This window comes from Saccopteryx bilineata, chromosome 4, assembly GCF_036850765.1.
Source record: "Saccopteryx bilineata isolate mSacBil1 chromosome 4, mSacBil1_pri_phased_curated, whole genome shotgun sequence".
Taxonomy (NCBI): Eukaryota; Metazoa; Chordata; class Mammalia; order Chiroptera; family Emballonuridae; genus Saccopteryx; species Saccopteryx bilineata.
Window position 1 is genome coordinate 160,919,741 of NC_089493.1, and position 10,561 is coordinate 160,930,301.

The window sequence follows — 10,561 nt, forward strand, 5'->3', positions numbered from 1 at the left end:
GTCTAACAATGTGATTCATGATGAGGACGTTGGGCCATGCCATTATTAACTGGACCTGTGGAGGGACTGAAGACTAAAAGTCTGCCACAAAGGCAGCCAACCATGTCTTATGTGACCACCTCCAGTAAAAACTCTGGACACCAAGACTCAAGTGGGCTTCCCCAGTTGGCAATGCTCTGTGCATATTGTCATGCATTATTGCTGGGAGCCATTAGTGTGGTCCATGACTCCACTGAGAGATGGCAACTGGTAGCTCCCATGTGAAACTTCTCTGAACTCTGTCCCATACATCTCTTCCCTTGGCTGACTGTAATCTGTATTGTTTCACTGTAATAAAACATAACCATGAATATAATAGCTTTCAGTGAGTTCTGTGAGTTCTTGGAGACCCTCAAACTTACAGGAGTTGCTAGAAGCAGGGTAGCCTTGAGGATCTCTGGTATCTGCAGTTGATGTCAGAAATGACTGCAGTCTTGAAGACTTCTCCTCCTTGAACTTTATAAAAGTGAGATATCATTTTATACTTAAAAATATTTTTTGTGAAATTAAGATTGCACAATTTTTCTAATGTGACAGTCATTGTGACTGTCTCCAAACATCCCCAGGCCTCTCTTTCCAGGTGAATGGTAATTATCTCACTCACTTAAAGTTAGTTGTGGCCATTTTGACCAGCTTTGGCCAATGAAGTGAGAAAGGAATCAACATATGGTTGGAAGCATAAGATGCAACGTATGTGTCCTACTGTCTCTTTTCCTCTTCCACATACTAACAACTTTTTATGTAGTAACTGTTTGGTCATCTTTAGTTTCAGAATGAAGACAACAGGGATCAGAGCTTCTAGCTGAATTGTGAGAGAAATGTATTATGTCTGAGAAATAAACCTTTGTGTGTTCTCCGGAATTTACAGTATGGTACTGCAACATAACTGGGATTATCCTGATCTAAAAGCCAGAATCACTTATTTTCTCAAAGCATGACAGCGATACTCCCTGCTAAAGAATTATACAGAGATACTTTAAAAATTTTTATTGGCATAATTGTGTACTCCTTAGTTTGAAATCAAGTATATTACAATTATCTAACCAATATTTATTTCAGATATGGCCATAGCCATTAAAATCTAAAATATTTGAACCAGCCCTAGCCGGTTGGCTCAGTGGTAGAGCATCGGCCTGGCGTGCAGGAGTCCCGGGTTCGATTCCCGGCCAGGGCACACAGGAGAAGCGCCTATCTGCTTCTCTACCCCTCCCCCTCTCCTTCCTCTCTGTCTCTCTCTTCCCTTCCTGCAGCCAAGGCTCCATTGGAGCAAAGTTGGCCCGGGCGCTGGGGATGGCTCCATGGCCTCTGCCTCTGGCACAGGAATGGCTCTGGTTGCAACAGAGCAATGCCCCAGATGAGCGGAGCATCGCCCCCTGGTGGGCATGCCGGGTGGATCCCGGTCAGGCACATGCAGGAGTCTGTCTGACTGCCTTCCCGTTTCCAACTTCAGAAAAATACTAAAAAATAAAAAAATAAAAATAAAATAAAATATTTGAACCAGTCCTGGCCGGATAGCTCGGTGAGCATCATCCTGAAGCACAGAGGTTGCCAGTTTGATCCCCAGTCAGGGCACAGACAGGAACAGATTGACACTGATATTCTTGCCTTTCTCTTTCTCTCTCTCTCCTCCTCTTTCTAAAAAATCAAGAAAGTAAACATTAAAAATTAAAATAAAATATTTGAACCAGCAATTCCAGTTCTAGGAATATTCTTCAGTAATATTCCCAGAAGTATACCAAATATATGATCTTCACAGCATACTTCTGATAGTAAAAACTATATGTCTAGCAATAGGAGAATAAAGGACTTGTGATGTTTCCATATAAGGGAAACTTCTTATTCAGCCTTTACAGAAGTATATGATCTGTCATTCCAAACCAAGACAGAGAAAAATGAACTGGAATACCCCCTGCAGAAACAACCCCTCCCCCCCATAGAGGATAACACATATGAAACAACAGCTTTTAAGACACAAGAAAGAAGTCTTAGGAGTGCCCACATTTCACTGCTTTGAGAGACTGCTATAAAGGAAGGGGGAGCCCATACTGAATTTAGTGGATGCTCTTAATTTTGGTATTGGTGATGTGCCACTAACGCAGTACTTAGGTGGATACTTAGAGCACTATAAAAGGGGTCTCAAATCAATGGATTCCACCCCAACCTTGAGAAACTAAAGAAAAACATCAGATTAACCCCAAAGTAAGCAAAATAAAGAAAATAAATATCATAGCAGAAATAAATGAAATACAAAAAAAAAATGTTCAGAAAATCAATGAAACCAAAAGCTGGTTCTTGGAGAACAATAAAATTGATAATCTTTAGCCAGATTGGTCAGGTATAAAAGAGTATTGGCCTGACCTGTGGTGGCGCAGTGGATAAAGTGTCGACCTGGAATGCTGAGGTCGTGGTTCAAAACCCTGGGCTTGCCTGGTCAAGGCACATATGGGAGTTGATGCTTCCTGCTCCTCCCCCTGTTCTCTCTCTATCTCTCTCTCTCTCTCCCTTCTCTCTCTAATAAAAATGAATAAATAAAAATTAAAAAAATAAAATAAAAAAAAGAGTATAGACACAAATTACCCATACTAGGAATGAGATAGGTGACATGATTATAGAATACTAAAGACATTAAAAGAATAATAAGAGAATATTATGAACAATATTATGTCAATCAATTTAAAAACAGATAAAATGGACAAATTTCTTTTTTGACTTATTCATTTTAGAGAAAGGAGAGAGAGAAAGAGAAGTGGGGAGGAGCAGGAAGCATCAACTCCCATGTGTGCCTTGACCAGGCAAGCCTGGGATTTTGAACCAGCAACCTCAGCATTCCAGGTCAATGCTTTATCCACTGTACCATCATAGGTCAGGCCAATTTCTTGAAAGACAAACTTCCAAAGCCCATTCAGGAAGAGATAACCTGATTAGCCCTATATCTACTAAAGTAATTGAATTTGTAGATAAAAACCTTTCCACAAAATAAAATCCAGGCTCAGATGACCTTACTGGTGAATTCTACCAAATATTTAACTAATAATTAATACTATTTTTACACAAACTTTTCTAGAATATTGAAGAAAAGGAAGTACTTCCCAACATGTTCTATGAGGTCAGCATTACTTGATATTAAAATTCACAAGGCTATTACAAGGAAATAAAATTGCAAACCAATATCTGCCATGAACATAGATACAGAATTTCTAAACAAAATTTTAGCAAATTGAATTTAATAATAGGTAAAATGAAAAAAGTTAAGACTAAGTGAAGTTCATCCCGGGAATGCAAAATTAATTTAGCATTTGAAAAGCAATCATTTAATTCACCATTTTACACAAAGAAATAAAACCATCTCATAGAGAAAAGTATTTGACAAAAAATTTAACATCCATTATTATTTTTCTTTCTTCCTTTTTATAAGATAGTTTTTTCAATTAATTAATTTTTTGGAGAGAGAGAGAGTTACAGGAAGGGATAGAGATAAGAAGCATCAACTCATAGTTGCATGACTTTAGTTGTTCATTGATTGCTTCTCATACATGCTTTGATGAGGGAGGGGCTCAAGCCAATCCAGTGCCCCTTGCTCAAGCCAGGGACCTTGGGCTCAAGCCAGCAACCTTTGGGACTCAAGCCAGCTACCATGGGATAATGTCTATGATCCCACACTCAGCGACCCGTGCTCAAGCTGTTGAGCCTGCGCTCAAGCCAGATGAGTCCACGCTCAAGGTGGTGACCTCAGAGTTTCAAACCCAGGACCTCAGCATCCCAGGTTGATGCTCTAGCCATTGTGCCACCATTAGAGTATTTTATTTTTTTAATTGAATTTTATTGGGGATGACACTGATTAACATAATTATACAGACTTCAGGTGCCCAATTCTAAAACACAGCTCTGTGCACCATATTTTGTGTTTAACCACCATCCATCACCATTTAGCACCTCTATACCCCTCCATTACTTCCTTCCTCTGCAGTCTCCACTCTGTTATCCATGTCCATGAGCTTTTTTTTTTTTGTCCTTTTTTGTTTTCTCCCTCCACTTCCCTAACCCAACACCTACCCCCAACTGCTGTCAGGCTTCTCTCTGTGTCTGAGTCTGCCTCTATCTTGCTTGTTAGTTCATTAAATTCATTAGATTCCACATGAAATCATATGTATTTGTCTTTCTCTGACTGGCTTATTTCACTTAGCATGACCTGCAGGTCCATTCATGCTGTCACAAAAGAAGATTTCCTTCATTTTTATGGATCAGTTGTATTCCATTGTGTGAAGGTACCGCAGCTTTTTTAAGGGCTCATCTACTGATGAGCACTTGGGCTGCTTCCAGATCTTGGCTACTGTAAATAATGCTACAGTGAACATAGGGGTGCATATATCCTTTCAATTTAGTGTTTCAGGATTCTTAAGATATATTCCCAGAAGTGGGATCACTGGTTAATAAGGCAGTTCCATTTTTAAATTTATTGAGATAACTCCATACTGCTTTCCACAGTGGCTGTAACCATCTGCATTCCCACCAGCAGTGCAGGAGGGTTCCCTTTTCTTCACAACCTCACCAACACTTGTTGTTTCTTGATTTAGTGATGGAAGCCATTTTGAGGTGTGAGGTGATAGCTCATTATGATTTTAATTTACATTTCTCTGATGATTAGTGACCTTGAGCATATTTTCATATGTCTATTGATCATCTGTATGTCCTCTTTAGAAAGGTGTCTATTCAGGTCCTTTACCCACTTTTTAATTGGATTGTTTGTATTTTGGTGATGAATTTTATAAGTTCTTTATAAATTTTTTATGATAATCCCTTCTCAGATGTATCAGGAAATATGTTCTCCCATTCAGTAGGTTGTCTTTTCATTTTGTTGATGGTTTCCTTTGCTGTACAAATACTTTTAGTTTGATGTAATCTCATTTGTTTATCTTTTCTTTCCCTTGCCCAAGGAGATATATTAGAACAAATATTGCTTCTCATATGTACCTTGACTGGGGGGATCAAGCTGAGCCAGTGAACCTTTGCTCAAGCCAGCAACCTTGGGATCATGTCGATGATCCTGAGCCCAAGCTGGTGAACCCTAACTCAAGCCATAGATCTTGTGCTCAAGCTGGCAAGCCCGTGCTCAAGCCAGTAAGCCCACACTCTAGCCAGTGACCTCATGGTTCTGAACTGGGACCTCAATATCTCAGGCCAGTACTTAATCCACTGTGACACCACCAGCCAAGCTGGATGTGTGTCTTTTTCCTTAACCAGGTTAGGGAAATTTTTTGTCATTATTTCTTCAAATAGGTTCTCAATACCTTGCTCTCTCTCTTCTCCTGCTGGCACCAGTGTGATATGAATCTCATTATACTTCATATTATCCCAAAGATTCCTTAAACCAGGGGTCCCCAGACTTTTTACACAGGAAGCCAGTTCACTGTCCTTCAGACCATTGGAGGGCCAGACTATAAAAAAAACTATGAACAAATCCCTATGCACACTGCACATATCTTATTTTAAAGTAAAAAAACAAAATGGAACACATATAATATTTAAAATAAAGAACAAGTAGATTTAAATCAACAAACTGACCAGTATTTCAATGGGAACTATACTCCTCTCACTGACCACCAATGAAAGAGGTGCCCCTTCCGGAAGTGCGGCGGGGGGCCGGATAAATGGCCTCAGGGGGCCACCGTTTGGGGACCCCAGCCTTAAACTATCTTCATTCTTTTTAATTCTTTTTTTCTTTTTGTTGCTCTGATTGGGTGTTTTTTTCCTACTTTGTCTTTCAAATCACTGATTTGATCCTGTGCTTCATCCAGCTTAGTGTTTATTTTTTTCAGTATATTCTTAATGTTAGATACTGTAGTCTTCATTTATGACTGGTTCCTTTTAATGGTTGCTCTGTCCTTTTATATGTTTGCTATCTCTTTGTTGAAGTTCTCACTTTGTTCCTTGAGCATCTGTTTAACCATTACTTTGAACTCTACATCTGATAAATTGCTTATCTCCATTTCAGTTAGCTCTTTTTCTGGAGATTTCTCCTGTTCCGTCATTTGGGGCCTGTTTCTTTATCTCCCCATTTTGGCTGCCTCTTTTGTTTGGCTGTGTTTGTTTCTGTGTATTAGATTGGCTATGATTCCCAGTCTTCATGGAGTGGCCTTATGTAGTAGGTGTTCTGTTGGATCCAGTGGTGCAGACTCCTTGATCACCTGAGCTGAGTGCTCCAGGAATGTCCCTTGTGTGGGTTATGTGGGTCCTCCTGTTGTAATTGGGTCTTGATTGCTGTTGACCTGTTGGGCATGCGACTGGCCCTCAGGCTGGCTGACATTGAGGCTTTACCTCAGCCAATGCCTGCAAGCTGCTGTGCAGATGCTGACCACAGGAAGCAGAACTTGCCTCAGTGGGGTTTGGTGTCTGATGAGCTCTCCCTTTGGATATGTTGCTTGTGAAGCTAATTGGATTCTGCTCTGATGATGTCTGAAGCTGGCAACTGAGTGTATTGGTTTTGGGCCCTTAGAAGGGAACCTGGTGCTGACCAATTTAAGATGCTGCCTGTGATTGGCCCTCAGCAAACTGTTTGGAGCTACAAGTGACCCACAGTTTGTGGCTGCCTCTGCTGGGTTTAGGTGCATGTGGAAGGACCAAGCTGCACACCAAGGCTGGGATTTACCAGCACTGGGCCCAGGGGCAGGTCAGCAAAAGACCCAAGCACCCTGAGATCCACCTCCATCTGCCTTTGTCTGCTAGCTGCTTGTTAGGCTTGGCCACTGAAAGAGCCTCTGGTAGAGTCAGGAGGATAGAGTTAGTGGATCTCCCCTGAGGAGGAAGTGCCCATGAAGCTTCAGGATAGGTGTTGGGTGTGGCCCAACCCCAGAGCCACAAGTCTTGGTTTCTCCTGGATTTTTCCTCCAACCTCAGCAGTGTGAAGCCACTAGGAGTTGGGCGAATGGGGCTTCTGTAGCCTGGAGATTTGCTCTTCCAATAGCTAGAATAGTGGTTCTATTGAGTCTCCAGTGAGTGGGAGGTACCAGTCAGATTCTCAGAAATTTTGAGGGGAATAAATCCTGTCTCAAGTCAGACAACCAAGTCACTGTCATCCCGTGAGTCTGTCCAGATCTCTACTCCCTGACCAAGGCTGCTGACTCCTCAGCAGAGTCTAATCTCCACAGAGTGGAGGCAAGAGAGATTCCTGAGGGTGGGGCAGTTGCTATCCCCCTGGCTGATGCTACATGGAGGAAAGTGCTCCACCCACAAAAGATGGCAACTGTGGTATTGGAAAAAGACTCAGCACTGGGGTCCTGGTGCTTGTCTCCCACTATGTCTCTCTCCAGCTGTACAAACCTCAGACTCTCCTCACAAGACTCTAGTCCACTCAGCCCTCCCTCTGCCAGAGCCCAGGGTAAGTGGCTGTGAATGAGATTTTGTACATTGGCCCTTTAAGAAGGTGCCTGCATCTCTGAGGACTCTAGTCTCTTTCTGGCAGACAGAAACATTGCTACTTTTCACAGCTGAATGCTATGTGGGCATCTCATCTCAGCTCTGGTGTTGTAGGCTGGGGGTCTAGGCCCCACAATTCTCAGAGTTAATGCCCCCCCCCCCTGCCCTGCAGTTGAGATATCCCTCTGGAATCTCAGCTGCTGCTCGTGGGAGTGAGACCAGCCTTTTCTGTGTCTCTGCCCTTCATACTAGTCTTGATGTGGCTTCTTCTCTTAATCCTTGTTTTATGAGACTCCTCTTCATTTATTTTCAAGTTGGTTTTTCAGGGTGATTGTTCTTAAATTTAGTCATAACTCTAGTTTGGTCCTGGGAGTGGGTGATTATAACATCTACCACTGCCATCTTGGATTCCCCTCCACTATTCTCTTCTAAAGACAAAACAAAATAGAAATATCTTAGCAAAATAGGATTAGAGAGGAACTTCTTAAACATGATTACAGACATCTGTGCAGAGCCTCTAGGTAACAACATACTGGTTAAAAATGGAATGCTTACCCCCCTAAGATTGGTATGAAGCCTAGAGTGTCTATTGTTATTCAACATTGTACTCCTGTAGATACAGTGCAATAGGTCAGGAAAATAAGTAAACATTTACATTGAAAAGGAAAACATACAACTGTCTTTATTCACAGATAACATGTCTCTGTGTCCATGCAGAAAATCCAATGAAATGTCCTATACTTTAATGGAAGTATCTAAAACTTATAAATGATTCTTCCAAAGTTGAAATATATGATTTTAATATACAAAAATCAATTTTATTTCTATATACTGGCAACAAATAATCAAAATTAAAATTTGAATAGCAGTGCTATTTACAACACTTTTAAAAACTGTGAAGTATCTAGGAATATCTCTAGGGGGAAAATGCGTTCAAGACCTGTATGAAAACTCAAACATTGCTGAGAGAAATTAAAGAGGACCTAAATAAATGGAGAGATACATTGTGTTCTTGGGTTTAAAAAAATCAATGTTTCTAAAATATGAATTCTTCCCAAGTTGTTTTCTAGATTCAAAGCAATTTCTAGAAAAATCCCTGTAAGATTTTTGTAGCCATTGACAACTTGAATCTAAAATTCATATGGAAATGCAAAGAATATAGAATAGCAAAAAAAAAAAGTTTTGAGAAAGAACACATTGAAGGGATAAAAGTACCTGATTTTAATAATTATTATGAAGTTACAGAAATCAGGACTGTGATGTTGGCATACATATGGGAAAATATATCAAACAGAATCAAGAGTTTAAACACAGATCCACAAATACTTGGACAATTGATTTTCCACAAAGGTGCAGTTCTGTGGAGAAAAAGAATAGCCTCTTCAAATACAGTACTGGTAATAAAATAACTAGACATACATTTACAAAAAAAGTGAACTTTGATTCATAACTTGAGCCATACACAAAAGGTAAATGAATATATACCTAAATGGAACATCTAAAGTTATAAATCATGTAGGAGCAAAATCTTTGTGAATGTGGCTTAGGTAAACATTTGTTAGATTTAATATCACAATCCATAAGAGAACAAATTAATAAACTAAATTTTGTCAAAATGAAAATTTGTACTCTTTAAAAGGAGAGTAGAAAGACAAACCACAGACTGGGGAAAAAACAGTTGTAAGTCCTCCATCTGATAGAAGATTTATTTCCAGAACATATAAAATATTCTCCTAACTCAATAATGAAAAAAACAAACAACCCAACTACAATTAGGAAATGATGTGACTTTACTAAAGGAGATGCACAGGTGGTAAATAAGCACATGAAAAAAATGTTTATCAGTATTATTCATTAGGGAAATATAAATTAAAACTGTATTGTGATACCCCTAGACACCTATTTGATTAAAATTTGTGAGAGAATGTGGAGAAAACGGAGCTCTAATACACTGCTAATGAGAATGTGAAACAACCTCTTTGGAAAACACACTGGCAGTCTTTTTAAGACTTAAACATGCACCTGTCATACAATGCAATTAATTATTCCACTCTCAGGCATTTATCCAAGAGAAATGAAAGATGTGTACGATAATGTTCCTAACAGCTTTCTTTGTAATAATTTTAAACTAGAAATGACCTGATGTCCCTATCAGGTGAATGTAGAAACAAACTATGGTTTATTTATACAATGAAATATTACTCAGCAATAAAAGAACTATGGTACAACAACATGGATGAATCTCAAAACAATTATCCTTAGTGCAAATAGCCAGACAAAAAAGAGTACATACTCCGTGATTCAATTTATATAAAATTCTAGAAAATCCGAACTAATCATAGTGTCAGAAAATGTTGAAGGAGGGAGTACTAAAGGGCGTAAGGAAACTTTTGGGAGATATACATATGTTCATTATTTTGAATCCAGTGATGTTTCAAGGGTATCCAAATTTATCGAAATTGTACACTTTAAATATGTGCGGTTTAGCTTGTCAATTATACCTCAATAGAGCTCTCTGTAAAATTTAAAAAAAAAGGTTTGAGGGGAAATCTATGTGTCAATATGAAAAAAGCAAAACTAAGTTTCAGAATATGTACAGTTTGAATTCAGATTTTTAAAAAACTAATGAATAAGAGTCATGAAATCCTCACCTCTGACTGTATATTTGTGTATGTGTACATGTAGGTCTGGTAGTTTACACCATGAACAGTGGTTGTCCCAGGGAATGAGATGTGGCACGGGACAGGAAGATGATATATACATATTTAACGCAAGCTGTTATCACTTTTGATATTTTAAATTTTTCCTTTCAACTTTTTGTATGCCAGTAAAGGTGCACTTTTGATGAGGTTAAATCTTTGACCAGAATTGTTAATTTGGGAACATTTTGAGAGTTTCGCGGTCGATCTTACAGCATGGATGCTAACAACAAATTAGTTGAAGACCCAGAAGCAGAAACCTTCCAGCCCCGGACCTCCTAAACAGGTGTGAGCGGGCGCGCACAGGTGTCCCGTGGAAAGTGGAGTTGCGCGCATGCGTGGAGGCCTGGGGGCGGGGGCGGCCTGCGACGCCCGCAGGCTCGGGGTCTTGGTCGGAGGCAGAGCAGCGC